The 15,661-nt window shown below is 39.2% G+C and overlaps 1 pseudogene; it reads right to left on the bottom strand.

Annotated features, from left to right (window-relative positions):
- Nucleotides 1-12,038, bottom strand: part of LOC122746936 — a 101,428-nt pseudogene extending 89,390 nt beyond the window's left edge.
- Nucleotides 12,039-15,661: the final 3,623 nt, after the last annotated feature.

The raw sequence follows: 15,661 nt of genomic DNA on the forward strand, positions 1-15,661 counted from the left end.
GGTCACTACTTAAAATGAACTACAATTCAAAAGGAGTGATTCTGCTCTTTTACATTCTCTCTTCCAATGTTGAGTGCATAGGGAATCTTTGAGCTCTCTCAGACTTCTAACTAGAAATGAAAGATGGGTTCTCTCTTCCTTCCCTACTAGTAGCTGCGGTGCCTATGAACACAGGGAAGCAAAGACATGTGCTTGCCTGAATTTGGAAACCAAGTCCTTGGCTGCCTCTTATGCCTCGTGCTCCTTTCTCTGAGCATAGTTGAACAAACAGCAATCCCAAGATGGGCATTTTTATTCTTGGGGACAACCTTGTGAGTTCAAGATCAGGAGATTCTGAACTGAGATCCAGGTTCTGGTTGTCCAGTAGGACTAAATGTCTATAACAACTTCTTTTTAAAAATATTTTCCCAATTACATGTAAAAATGATTTTTACATTCATTTAAAAAAATTTGAGTTCCAAATTCTCTCTCTCCCTTCCCTGTACCCTCCCTGAGATGGCAAGCAATTTGATATATTATACATATGAAGTCATGCAAAACATATTTCCATGTTAGTCATGTTGTGAAAGAAAACATAGACCACAAAAAAAAATAACCAAGAAAAATAAAGTTTAACAAAAGTGTGCTTCCATCTGCATTCAGACTCCATCAAGTCTTCTTCTAGAAATGGATAGCATTTTTCATTAGAATTTCTTCAGAATTGTCTTAGATCATTGTATTCCTGAATATAGATAAGTCATTCACAGTTAATCATCATACAATATTGTTGTTACTGTGTACAATGCTCTCCTGGTTCTGCACATCGGTTCATACAAGTTTTTCCAGATTTTTCTGAAAGCATCCTGCTTGCCATTTCTTATAGCACAATAGTATTTCATCACAATCATATACTACAACTTGTGCAGCAATTTACCAATTGATGGGCATCTCCTCAATTTTCAAATTCTTCATCACCACAAAAAAAAGAGATGCTCTAAATGTTTTTGTATATATAGGTTCTTTTCCTTATCCACATAAACTTTTTTTTTTTCAGTGAGGCAATTGGGGTTAAGTGACTTGCCCAGGGTCACACAGCTAGTAGGTGTTAAGTGTCTGAGGCTGGATTTGAACTCAGGTACTCCTGACTCCAGGGCCGGTGCTCTATCCACTGCGCCACCTAGCTGCTCCAACATAAACTTTTTGAAAGAGACGACCACTCCAGGAATGTAAGCCCAAGCTATGTACAGACTTACAGGAATATATGGACCTTGATTGAGCTTCATGAACAGAAGTGAAGGCTTTTTCACTTGTGAATTGCTTGTTCTGCAAGCAACACAAAGTGTTTCACATTATAAGTTATCAACCTCCTAAGAGTATACGATAGGAAAAAATGAACTACTGTTTCATATTTTAAGTGTTTGTCAACATAAGCTAATGAGTCTTTTCTGTTTCAAATATTTTTTTGGTGGTGAGGGAGGTGGAGTGGAGGAAATAAATAGCTGTCCTATACCTTATTTATTTTGCATATCAAATACTTTTCCAGAAGGGATGCTGTTAATTCCTTTCAGGAAGACTGTAGACATGAACCTAATCTAAGCTTTAAAAGATTTTTCCCAAGGCTCTGGGGTGGGGTGGGGAAGGATAATGATCCACAGTATACAAGACCCTGACTCCTCTTCATGGGACCAGGTTTCCCTGGCACTAAATCTGGTTTATATGATCTTAGAGTTCAATCCCCTTTGTGGGATCTTTGAGCCATGGAGGTCATTATAGAAACTATTATCTTCACTGTTCTATTCTATTCTGAACTCAGTTCATTATCCTTCTACAGAGTCTGTCCAAGACGATGGACCAACGATTAGTTGTCTATCTGACTGCATATCATAATCTGCACAATAGGCAGTGTTTATCCACTTGGTTTTTCCTATGTGGATAGTTACACCAATCTCTTCTGAATGATTATAGAATTATCCCTTACACACTGATAAGGTGCCCCTGTAATCTGGAAAACCTGCATAAAAGTTTTTGGCCCTCCCTTCATACTAGAGAAGTCAGAATAATTTTTTTCTTTTATGGGGTGTTTATAGTACCTTTTTGCAAAATTTGGGTTAAGTATTTGGTCATAGGCTCTGTTTTGTCTGCTGGCCTTTGCATGTCATCTTTGGCTTCTGCAAAACTCCCCCCAAAAAGTCCTATTTAATTTTTTATGCCAACCTGTGATATATCAAGATCATGATGGGGAAAATTGCAATGTGGAAGGGATAACTATAGGCATCACTTAAGAGGATTTGCAATGTTCCAAAACTATGTGAAATTGGCTCAGTTTCAGGTGTCAACAGGAGAATATGGAGGATATAACCATCTATAGCAGAGGGTTTTTTGTCTTGTTTTGTATTGGTTTGTTTTGTTTTAGTCATGGACTCCTTTGGAAGTCTGGTGTAGCCTATGAACCCCTTTTCAAAATAATTTTAAAAACAAATAAAATACATAAGCTCAGAAAGAAAACCAATTGAATTGAAATAAAGTTATTAAAATATATTTTTGAAATGTTCATGGACCCATGGAACCCTTGATTTATAAGTACTCTTTCATTTGAATTCTGGGCTGGACATTCTCTATGACAATGTTTAATCCTTTTGGCAAGCATAATTCTCTCTATTTCATGGTTCATTCAATATTAATGATCTAAGGATCAAAGTTATCTTGGTTTACATGTCTTTAAAGAAGTCCTATAACATAAACATAGAAGACACTTCATTAAAAGAGAATTTTGAAATTAATATTTTTCCTTCACAAACCAAATACTTTTCCAAATGCAAATTCTTTAAAAAATATTTACAAGCAATAATCACAGAGGTATCTTATATTCTCCATACCTTTAGGTTGACGGTATGAGTATAAAGATATGATTGGTTCCTGAAAACTGTAAAAGCCTTCCTGCTCCATTTTCCTACTTTTGTCAAGAAGACATTGGGGGCAGCTATGTGGCACAGTGGATAAAACACCTACCCTGGATTCAAGAGGACCTGAGTTCAAAGCCAGCCTCAGACACTTGACACTTACTAGCTGTGTGACCCTGGGCAAGTCACTTAACTCTCACTGCCCTCCCCCCCCCCCCCCAATAAGACATTAAATACCTGTGTTGCCTATTCTATGAACACTTTATAGAGATGGGAAAGTAGGCCTAGGTTAGTGCTTTTTGATATTTTATCTATGCTTTTTTGTATATTATTATAGAATTTCCTCAAATTTTATGTTTCTATAGCATTACATGGTATAAAAAAGATTGTTGCGTTGTCATGGGAGAGAATAGAATTCATGTTATATCTTTTAAAAATTTATTATTATTATTATTATTGTGAGGCAACTGGGGCTAAGTGACTTGCCCTGGGTCAAGTGTCTGAGGCTGGATTTGAACTCAGGTCCTCCTGAATTCAAGGCCAGTGCTTTATCCACTGCTCCACCTATCTGCCCTTCATATCATATCAGAATAAAACCAGAGAGGTTCCACAATCAGTAAGAGCTGAACAATGAAAACTTTTCCCAACATACACAACTTATGACATATACTATATACAGGGTTTCCCAAAGGTCTAAATGCAGTTTTAATGTTTAATAGCTTTTTAGACTTTAAAAGCTATATAGTTTAAAACTATGAAAATAGCTTAAAGTTATTTAAGGTATTAGAACTTAAAACTGAACTGAAATGACATTCTATAAGCATCTCCCACTCCAGTTCATCCTCCACTCAGTTTCCAAAATGATCTTCCTCATATACAGATCTGACCATGCAACCTCCCTTCCCCTATATTCAATCAATTTCAGTAGCTCATAATTACTTCAAGAATCAAATACAAACTCCTTTGGCTTTTAAAACCCTTCACTGCCTACCTTTCCAATCTTCTTATTTATACTGCTTTCTCAGTACTCTATGATCAAGTTCTCACTGTTCTTCACTACCCCCTTCCCCTCACCCCACACCTCCATAGTCACAGGAAGGGAAAGTGCGCCCCCCCCTCTCTCTCATGCATACTCTCTAGAGAGTAAAAGAGGTGTACCTACATATAGTATATATGTAGAAATATACAACTCCACCCTGATCTGTATGTCTATCTATCATCTACCTAGCTATCATCTATGTACATATCTAATAATAATAATGACTCATGATTATTTAATACCATAAGACTTTCACACCAACCCCCTCTAGGGCAGGAAGTGTGAATGTTGTTATTTCCATTTTAGAGATCAAAAAACTGAGGCTTAGAGTGGTTAATTGATGTGCCCAGTGTCACACAACAAATATTAGTGCCAAGACTCCTGACTCCCACAATGCTCGTTCCATTATACCATGCTGCTAAATATACATTTGTCCCCAAATAGTTGCCTTTGGTATCTGGCTACTTTGGTTCATTGCATAGCCAATAGAGAAAGACCATTGCACTATTTTTTGAAGGTTTGCTTTCCTGAGCTTATTAACACACAATGACAATTATTAGATAGAGACAACACCACAGCAAATAGAGAGGAAAACAAAACAAAACCCACCTACACAAATTTCTCACAGTGGCTGTGGCAGTGACTCATTTGAGATGTATTAAACATGGTAGGCGGGTACTTTACTTTGTATGTGTTCATTAGTTCAAAATTTGTTTGTTGGTTGTTTTTTTGTGGGGTTTTTTTTTGTTGTTGTTCCTTCTAATACTCTTAGTCTTTGACATAATCAGAGAAAAACTCCTGGTCCCAATCATGAAAAGCAGCTGTGTTATCTCACCTACCTTAGGTTCTTATAGCCCTAGAAGATGTCTGGAATCTATCTGCAATGGGGGAGGAGAAGCTAGGGGATATAAAGGGGATGATGGAGAAAGGCTGCCTGTCCAGCTGGTTTGCAAACAACCACAAGAATGAGAAAATTGAAGTATGTAAGCAACATTTCTTAGGCTTAACTACCAGAGAAGCCTGAAGGCATAGGTATTCAGGAATGCAGATATAGTATACAGAACCATAATTCTAGAAGGAATTATTAGGAAGTTATTTACTCCTTCCCTCTCCCAGTTTTACAGAGAAGGAAACCGAGACCAAGAAAATTAAATCATAGGATCATAGGTTTAGAATTGGGACATAGAAATCATCTAGTCCAATCTCTTCATTTTATAGATGAGAACACTGAAGCCCAGAAAGCCAAAGTTTCATTTCCAAGGTGTCAATAAAAAAAGTATTTATTAAGTCCTACTATGTATACTTTGTACACAGATATAAGTATCAAGAATGAGATAACACTATATGCAATGAATTTACAACCTAAAGGTCATGTAATAAATGGTGGAACCACAATTCAAATTGTACTTACGAACTTCTAACTGCCTTTTTTTTAAAGCACATAAGTTAGTAGCACTCAGGACTACAGGCTCCCAATGCACAATAACATACTTTTCCTTTCTTCCTCTTCTTCTTCTTCTTCTTCTTCTTCTTCTTCTTCTTCTTCTTCTTCTTCTTCTTTTCCTTCTCCTTCTTCTTCTCCCTCTCCCTCTCCCTCTCCCTCTCCCTCTCCCTCTCCCTCTCCCTCTCCCTCTCCCTCTCCCTCTCCCTCTCCCTCTCCCTCTCCTTCTCCTTCTCCTTCTTCGCAGGGCAATGAGAGTTAAGTGACTTTCTCAGGTTCACACAGCTAGTAAGTGTCAAGTGACTGAGGCTGGATTTGAACTCAGATCCTCCTGAATCCGGAGCTGGTGCTTTAGCCGCTGTACCACCTAGCTGCTCTTGGCCCTTCTTTAAAGCTATGCTCCAAATTTCCCTCCAACTGCAAATATGTACTTTGTATGGAAATCTAAGTTGTCAAATGCATTCCCCTGCAACTCTGCAGCCAAGTACAGTTTTAGAGTAGGATTAAATCAGGAACTAGGGATGAGTGTAAGAGAAAATTCTCCAGTCTTTCAAGTAAGCCTACTTCTAAGGCGTAAAGCAGCAATATATAGTCCCTTGATCAGTGACAGGGTCTGCAGAAGAAAACTGGAAATCCATACAGATCCCTTGGTTTGCTGTATGCTACTGTGAGGCATAGCCCTGACCTTCCAAAAGTCAATGAGAGGCTAGCTTCTTGTGTTTCTGCTATCCCCGCCCTCACCAACCCACAGAAAGTTTCCTTCCTCAAATACTCAGTATCTTTAGCACCCTGCTCCCAGGGACTAAGAAGTCCAAGGTACTTTTGCAATCCTTGGATTACTTGGGGTTCCCATGATGATGCTATTCTATGATCAGACTTGGATTTGGCAGATACATGAATATAACAGGATGTGAAGCAATGTAGTGTGTTACCATAGGGACCCATGACACAGATATCTGGTACTCAGGGAGACTTAATTTAAAGGGAATGTAAGAGAGAGAAGAGAGGGGAAAGGAGTAGGGGGGAGGAGAGAGGAAAAGGAGAAAAGAGAGAAAAGGGGAAAGGAGAAGGGGAAAGGAGAGAGGAGAAAGGAGAGGGGAGACGGGAAAGGGGAGAGGAGAGAGGAGAGGGGAAAGGGGGGAGAGGAGAGGAGAGAGGAGAGGGGAGGAGAGAGTAAAAGAAAAGAAATAATTTCATATCTAGGCTTGGCATTCCAGCCACTTACTGTTGCTTTGCTCCCCGCGTGACTGATGATTAGGAGCATTGTGGAAACACTTAAGGATCTTATTTAGGCAGAATCTCCTATCTCCTCTGAAAGGATACCCTAAGGCTACGTTTTAGAACCCAGAAAACTTTTTTTTTTGTAGAGGGTGGAAAGGGACTTATTTCTGTATTACTGATTTGGCATTAGAAATAGTAAGCATTCAAATATCCATTGAATTGTGAAGAAGTTGCGAAAAGGAGGGAGGCCCCTACTTGAAAGGGTTCAACTTTGCTATTAAGAAAAAGATTGAGGCCTGCTCTTCAATTTATGGTCTTAGTTGACTGGGGTGCACTGAGACTTGTCCAGTGTCATACAGTCAGTATGTATCACAGGTTGTACTTCAACCTAGTAAGGTTTTGTTGACTCCAAGGACAGTAATCTATCTGCTGCCTTGTAAATGTAAACTGTCAAATTCTTTTATCACCTCTCTTCAGGGGGATGATGCTTAGCTATTTTCTTTAGTGTTGGGTTCTGAGATCTAATTGGAAACCAGAGTAAGAGCGATCTATATAAGCTACCTCTCACTGTTAACACAAAGAGGCCATTCAAAGTATGCTTAAGATTTTTTAGGGGCTGCCTTACCTCTCAGGAAGATCCTTAGTTGTTCTGCAGAAATAAGGTGCTGGAAAAACTGTGTAATTCTGAAACCCCAAATATCAGATCAGGAAACAACCGCCAACATTCTAATGTTCAAGTCTTCTTACATGAAGGATGTTTAAATTTTCAGCAAAATTGTGTCATTTATAATTTACTATGTCATCTACATTTATTAAAAAGTAATACTATCGCTATTCTTCTACTCAGAGAACTTGTAAATGTATCATTTGTCTCTCTCTTTTTAAATTGAGGCCATCTGTTTGAGTTGTCTCTTCCTCCTTCCTATACTAACCTCGTGTTCACAGCCCCAGTTTACACACTCTGATGTCCCAATCCTCATCATCATATAAGCAAAATCCCTTTATTCTCTTGTTTATAGCCCAACCAAAGTAATCTTCAAATTCATCTTTTTTTTTAACATTTCCCCCTCAAGTATTTTTTGTGTTTCTAACTTCTCTCATGATTCTTTTTCTTAATTTTGCACAATGTGCTGAATTAATCCTAGGTATTGCTTATGATGTGATAACTCTTTTTTTCTGAGCCGCCACCTTGAAAGATATATTCTCACAGTCTAGTTCTTTTTACCTGTATAATACTTTCCCAGAGTAGACCTTTTCTTCCTTTTTCTCGGTGTGGGGGCTGGGAGGAAAGTAGTGATGGTTGTGGTAAGTGGTGCATATAATGAAAACTTATGAAATCGCTGGGATTTTTAAAAGCAGATTTGGCAGCCTTTTTATGTTTACTTGGATTGTGAGCTATAAATCCAATTTAGAATTCTCTCTTAAAGAAGAGGGTATTTGTTATCTAAGTATACGTCAGTGAATTTGAGACACACAAGGTGGGTTTGGAGAGGATTGGTTTTCGGTGAGCTATCTCCTTCCAGAGTCATGGTTGGGTGTTTTTTTTTGGGGGGGGGGCGCCATTTTTTTCTTTGTTTTCTCTTCAATTTGAAATCTATAACTAGTTGACAATGTTTTTGATGTACAGAATCATGATTAGGGAATGCTTCTGAATGGAGGCTAGGCTGTGTACTTTCTAGGATACCACCAAAGACAATTCTTTTTTTTTTTTTTTTTTTTTTTTTTTAGTGAGGCAATTGGGGTTAAGTGACTTGCCCAGGGTCACACAGCTAGTAAGTGTTAAGTGTCTGAGGCCAGATTTGAACTCAGGTACTCCTGACTCCAGGGCCAGTGCTCTATCCACTGCGCCACCTAGCTGCCCCAAGACAATTCTAAAATAAGTAAATCATTTCTAGATATATCTCAAATTCTAAGCAAGTAAGCAAAGAATTGGTAAGTCAGAGTGGAAGAACTCCTTCCACCAATCCAGAAGCTCCAGAGTCTATAACTTGGCAGAAAAGGTCTAGGATTTGCCTAAGGCTCAGTGAGGTTGACTTTGCCCAGGGTCACACATGTGGTGATTATCAGATTTTGAACTCAGGGCCTATTAATTCAGAGTCCAATATTCTCTCCAAGTCATGCTCATAATCCAGAGCATTCTTTGATAATTTGATGATCGGAAATGAAAATAAAAACATTAAAAATCGAGAGTGTTTCCAATCACTTACAATTCTCTTGAAATGAAATCCTTTCTGCTCATTCTAGGAGTATGACTTAGAACCTGTATTCCAAATACGTAAATACATCATCCATACCATCCTCTTAATGTTGGTATTACACAAAAAATCACTACAAGCTCTAGATTATATGCAAGTGCCTATTTTTTTCTCTAGCAACCTAATTATTATAAATGTGCAGTTCCATTTTCATTCTTTGAAAATACTATCTTCTGAGGGCAGCTAGGTGGTGCAGTGGATAAAGCACCAGCCCTGGATTCAGGAGGACCTGAATTCAAATTTGGCCTCAGACACTTGACACCTACTAGTTGTGTGACCCTGGGCAAGTCCCTTATCCTCATTGCCCTGCACACACACACAAAATTATATTTCTGAAAGGTAACCAAACTTTCATTAGCTATAATAGCTAATCCTGGACCAAAAGAATAGATAATGAAACAAACTTCCTTCTCCCTAGGGAGGTGGGGAACTAAGTGTGTGGAATGTTATATATATGCTGTCAGACAATGTGTCAATTGGTTTTGCTTAGCTGTTTTACCTTGTTATAAGGGAAGGTTCAATTTAAGGGGTATATTGGGAAAAGGGCTGTGTTGTAAAAAAAAAAGAAGCATCAATAAAACTTTTAAAAAACCCAACCTCCAAAGATTATGCTCCTCTTGTCTTTCTCAATAACAGTATATCTTCTAGCATTCAAGGGACCTGCTCTGATACAGCCTAGTGTAAAAAGGGTTGAGTTGACAAGAAGAATGAATTAATTTATTTCAGTAAAAAACCCACTTAAAGTGAATTGAATAACTGGCAAATATAGCTATTGTAGGTCACTGTAAGATTAATTAATAGTCTTTGTTCCTCATAATAAAGTATCTGAGGCTAATTGTGGAAGATGATGTTTTTTCTTTGAAATAGGGTGACTAAAGGAGATTGAGCTTTGTTATTGCAAAATATTTCTTAGGATGGAGTCATTGGCATCATAAGCAGAAAATATTACTAGGTTATGCTTCTCCTACAATACAAATGCTCCCCAAATTGTATTTTGCCATATAATTGAGGAGTTCTCAATGCTAATTAGACGATGAATGATAGGAATCCTGGGGGTCTCAGTACTAATGTACATACCACTTGGAAAGAGGGATTTAGAGCAAGTTTTTATGCATATGATGCCCAATATTGAGGTCTCAGATGTCCTTGGCAAGGGGGAAATGAGTTTCTATAAATTAAATAGGAAACATTTTACAGCCTTTCCCCCCCCCCCCTTTCTGTCAGTAGCATTCTTTAGGTACAACTACTCACAGTCTAGGAACTGATTATATGACATGGATTAAATGAAGAGTAACTTTTGAGCCCATCAAGAAACAACAGGGCAAATTGAATAATAAACAGGAGCTCCCTATATGGTAACTTGACCTCAAAGTACATATGCTGAGTGAAAATGTGGAAGAAGTGTCATGTAGATGTAATAAGGGACCATACATCCCAGACTCTCCTAAACAGCAAATCGATCATATTTATTGATGTCTCCAGTACTGTGCTTGGCACATCTGGGGATACTAAAGAAGGGGACAGGGCCCCAGACAGTATGGTTCTTATGATGCAACTGGAAGACACTATGAAGACATGAGGAAACAGCTAACAAATACACAGCAACATATGAACAAGCAATAGGTTGTTTAGTTCAAATCCTGAAATCTACAGAAAGCTGGATTATGGAAAAACTATTGTGTGATGAATTTAGTAGGAAGCTACACAGGAGAATAGTGGGTGTTGAAGTAGGCCTTAAAGAAATGATGGGTTAGTATATGAGAGTGAGAAAATGTAAAATCCTGAAGGGCAGAGGTTATTTTATTTTCATCTTTGTATGGATAGCCTGAAATAAATTAGATATTTAATAAATATTTGTTGTGTCTAATACAACGGCTAGAAATAGGTCATGGAGTAGTAAAAATGAAGTGCAGATCTCAGGGTAAAACAAAGAAAAACAACTCAAGAGTCTGACATCCATGCACATACTACTCTTTCTCTCACTTCTAATACTGACATCTCGACTTTGAAACTCATGACATTAGATCTGATTCTGGCTGGGGGAGAACCTTTCCTTTCTGGGGAAGACTTAAGGAGTGTTTTCTATCTCCTATCTGGATAGTGAGTCCCCAGAAGATACCCAAGATGTTGGATTAATTTTTACACTACCTATGTGACCTTGGCCAAGAATTCCCATTTCTTGGCTTTCACTTCCTCACCTGTAAAAAAACAGGGGATTAGAGTTGAGGACCAAAGTTTCTTTTCATCTGTAATTCTATGACCCAGTGATACAATGATCCTACCTCATGCCAACTCTGTCCTTGTCTTATGGCATTTTATTATGCATTTTATCTATGTGTACAAATAGTGAAGCAACTTTAGGCAACTACCTAGTAAATTTCATTCATTTGTTCATTCATTCATTCATGTACTATATATTATATGCCTACTATGCACAGGATATTGTTTGAGGCAAAGAATCTGATTAGTGCAGACAACCAATTTAGATTTTTCAGATTTCCTGGTAATTTCTTGGAATGAGTTATACAGATTGTGGTCTGACTCATCCAATTAATTATTTTAATGCTAGGTATTTAGATTTACTGGGCTCTTTAAATTGGGGCATTCTGTGGTTAGACTCTGAGACTAGCACAGCGGGGCTTTTGCCGTCACTAGAGAGTTTCCCCTGCCTTTGGGACTCATTCTTTGTACCTCTGGGCAGGGCACCACCAGTTAGGGAGTGTTCCAGGCATTCTGTAAGCTGTTTGTTTATATTCGGTTTCCGGTGGGTTTTTAGTTTCCTTTTGGCAGCCATGGTTCATACATTAGATAATACTCACAGCTTGTACTTTCCTCATCAGGCAGCTAGTAGGCTTTTGGGATGTCTCACATTTAGTATGACGACCTTGATGGGTAAGAGGAACTGCAAACAGAACTACAAGTAAAAAAAAAAAGTAGGAGCAATGCTTCATCCATTAGACAGAAAGAGGCATCAAGACCAGCCACGGATGTCAAACCCTCAATTTTGAGTTGCTTAAAGTATCAAACTCTTTGCTCTGTTTACTTCAGATTTAAAGTATGCCATTTACTTGACCTTAAATACACTCCTTAGGCGTGCTCAGGCTGCGAGGGTGTCCAAACTGGACCAAAATAAGCACACTTGACTTTAATGAGAGTTCTGCATCATTCACAAGGGAAACAGCTCCAGTCTCCAGGGCCTCCATTGTGTTTCCCCTTAAAGGCAGAGTCCCTTCAGGTCTTAACCCTTTCCTTTCTGCTGAAACTTATGTAGTACACTTGCTGGGCAAAACTAGGGCCAGGTTCAAAAAAGATGATTCAAAAGGGGGGTGGGGAAGGAAGGAACTGAGAGGCATTGTGGTAGGATAGAAAATTAACTGGACTTTGAGTCCATGTTTCTAGTTTGCCATCTCCTAGCAGTATGACCTTACTCTTTTCTGATCTTCTCTCTTGCCCTGGGAACTGAGAAATTGGGCTCATAGGATCATAACAGTATGAAGTGGGAGGGACCTTAGAAGTCATCTAGTCAAACACCATCATTTATTAGCTGCAGTTCTGAGGCCCAAGAGCCACTTGCCCAAGGTCATCCAGTAACACAGCCAGGCAAACTGAGACCTGGGAAAGGCCTTAGCTTAAAAGGCCAAGGTCTCCCACTGCATCCCTTCCAGTTGTCCTGATGTATATCTTGCCATTGGACCCAGATGGCTCTGGAGGAGAGAGTGCGGCTGGTGACTTTGCATAGCCTTGCCTCACTTAAATCCAATTCACTATAAGTCATGACACCACCTCTCTGATGTCTGTAGTCCTCTTTGAGAGCCAAGGACAAACAACAACACAACCAGGATTTTAACCAAGGTCCTGCAAGTCTAAACCCAATGTTCTTTCCACTGTACCTCCTCCATCATCCTTTGTAGCTCCATCATTTTGTGGTTCCACCTGTTAATTTGGTGTTTATTAATGGGGAGTCGTAGGCCATTATTATCCAGTTAGTAGATGGTACTTCTGATTCTCTACCTCTCTCTACCCCCCACCCCCACCCCAAACAGTGAAAGGGAGAAAAGTTGTGAGAACACTGAAACTGCTCAATCCAATTCAACAAGAATCTATCAAGTGCTTCCTGGGTAGGAGGCCTGAAATGTGAATTATATGCATATTTTGTTAATTCTTGCATTTTATGTATCTCTTAGTGCCCATGGGGTGGGTGGGAGGGGAGTCACAGAATAAGAAAAAAGGTCGGAGATGAGGTTATGCTTTTATATTTGGAAGATGAAAGAATAACAATGTAGAAATTCAAGAAAGGTGAGACTCTGAACAGAAGAAAACATTTTTTTTTTCAGTTTCCCTTAGATAAAAAGGTTAAGTTAATAAGAAATAGAAATGGGGCAGCTAGGTGGCGCAGTGGATAGAGCACCGGCCCTGGAGTCAGGAGTACCTGAGTTCAAATCTGGCCTCAGACACTTAACACTTACTAGCTGTGTGACCCTGGGCAAGTCACTTAACCCCAATTGCCTCACTAAAACAAACAAACAAACAAACAAAATAAGAAATAGAAATGAAAGCTGAAAAATGTAAAGAGTGATGAGGAGGGGTGTTGGAATCTTAGATCAAATGTTTATCAGCAAAATCACTCAGAAGTATTTGATTAACACATATGTGGTACTGATTTGGGCCATGAACAATGTCAGGCTGCAAAGAATTCATTGGGCATCAAACTGGAGAGAAAGTGACCACAGGATCATAAATCTAAAGAAGGAAAGGACCTTAGTGGCCTATGTAGTCCAACCCCTTTCATTTTATAGATGAGGAAACTGAGTCACAGGAAGGTTAAACGACTTATCCATGATCATGACGCAGATAATGTGTCAGAGGTGAAATTTAAACCCAGGTCCCTCATCTCCAGTGCCAGCAGTCATCCCATGGGGAAGGAAGATACAGAGTGAGTCAATGAGCACTAGTTATGGAATCCTAGGACCTGAGTTTAAAACCCAGTTCTTCCAAATACTCCCTATATGATCTTGGGCAAGTCAATTCATCTCTATGGGTCCCAGTTTCTTCATCTGTAAAATGAAAGGCTTAGACTACTCACTGGATGGCCTTTAACTCCTGGGAAAGGAAAAGTGGGTCTTTATAAGCATGACAAAGAAGAAAATACAAGTTTAAAAGCTAAGGATAATAAGGGTGTTGATTAAGAAAGGGAGGAAAACCTGTTATTCTGCCTTTTTAAGTGAAATAGATACAAACCACCTGCATATTTCTAGCAAGTATTAATCAGTGACTTAAAAAAAAAAACCAACAAAACAGGACAAACCACATAACTCCAGATTCTGGTTTAAAAAAATAAAAATAACTGGGTTTCTATTATCTTACATGTTATTGCTATAGAAGAGGAATAAAAAGCCATTCCTTTCTCTTTAAAAAGAAATCTTTTACTCTTCACTCCTCTGCTCTCAAACTATTTACTGTAACTTTCTAGGGGCCATAGGGCTGTTGCCAATCCAGAGAGCTTAGAGGGGGCTCTCTTTATCACAGGACTCTACCCCTGACAAGCCATCGTCCTAATGGCTCCACAGATGGAATCTTTAGGTAATGGGGCCTCAGAGTTCACATTTCAAGGAGACTCTTGAAAAAGAGAGACTGATTGATGTATCTAGCTTCCCTATCTCAGACCCCCCCAAACCAAATGGGACCGATTCCCAAATGGGAAAGTGCAAATAAAATACATGATTGCCAATGAAATTCTTTCGTTGATTTCCACTTGACAGGGAACTTTGGACAAGACCGATCATTATCATCAGCAGAGGGATGGATTGTGGTAATGCCTTCAACTTGCTGAATGCCTGATAAATGCAGAGGTTAAGAAGGAAGCTATTAGCTCATGCTCCATGAGAGAGGGAGTGGGAAGAGGGAGCACTCCTAGGGAGACCTGCTGACCTTTGGACCACAGAGCCCCAGAGACTGCCCTTTGTCTGTGATGCTAATAATCCAGATGTGGGGGCCTCCTCATTGTAAGGGAGGCTTCACTCTGTTTCACCAAACCTAGTGCCAATGAGGCCAGGTAGCATTTCCCTCTTTGGTTAGGCTGAGAGAATAATTCCAGGGTCTTGCTTGGCAGTCCTTGGTCAAAGAGAGATTCACCTGGCACCAGAGAGAGGAGCAGGGAAGAGGCCAATGTGTAAACCCAGGGCCAGGAATTTGTTTGCATTTGTGTCTGGTGTTACTTGGCTATAAGGCCATTCCTCAGAGGTTTGGGGAAAAGGCGCCCTGGGTCAAATCCTACCAGGTGGGCAGTCAATGTTATGACCCTCCTAACATTTGAATGTAGGCAAAATTAGGTCATAGGCAGCCTCTCTGGGGAAAGTCACTGAAATCATAAAGAAATATGAGGGGGGAAAGGGGCTAGTTTTGCTTAGGGCAGCCAGGTGGTGTGCTCTGTACTGGAAGTAGAGAAGACATGAGTTCAAATACTGCCTCAGACACTACCTGATCACCTGGGTGATCCCTTAACCTCAGTTTTCTCAGCTATAAAGTAGGGATAACAATAATACCTACCTCATAGGATTGTTGTAAGGATCAATTAGTTGATATGTATAAGGGGCTAGATAAATGATAATAATAATCATTATTATTTTAAAATTATAAAAATAATTATTATCATCTGCTTTGTTCTCAGAATGGTGATGGAAATGGTGTCAAGGAATGCTCATATCTAATATTGGACAGTTGCATTTATGTGGTGCTTTAATATTAGAAAAATGATTTACATATAGTATTTTATTTGAATTTCACAACACCCCTTCAAGGGATTTACTACAGGTATTATTTCATTTGA

The sequence above is a fragment of the Dromiciops gliroides genome, chromosome 1 (assembly GCF_019393635.1).
Source record: "Dromiciops gliroides isolate mDroGli1 chromosome 1, mDroGli1.pri, whole genome shotgun sequence".
NCBI lineage: Eukaryota > Metazoa > Chordata > Mammalia > Microbiotheria > Microbiotheriidae > Dromiciops > Dromiciops gliroides.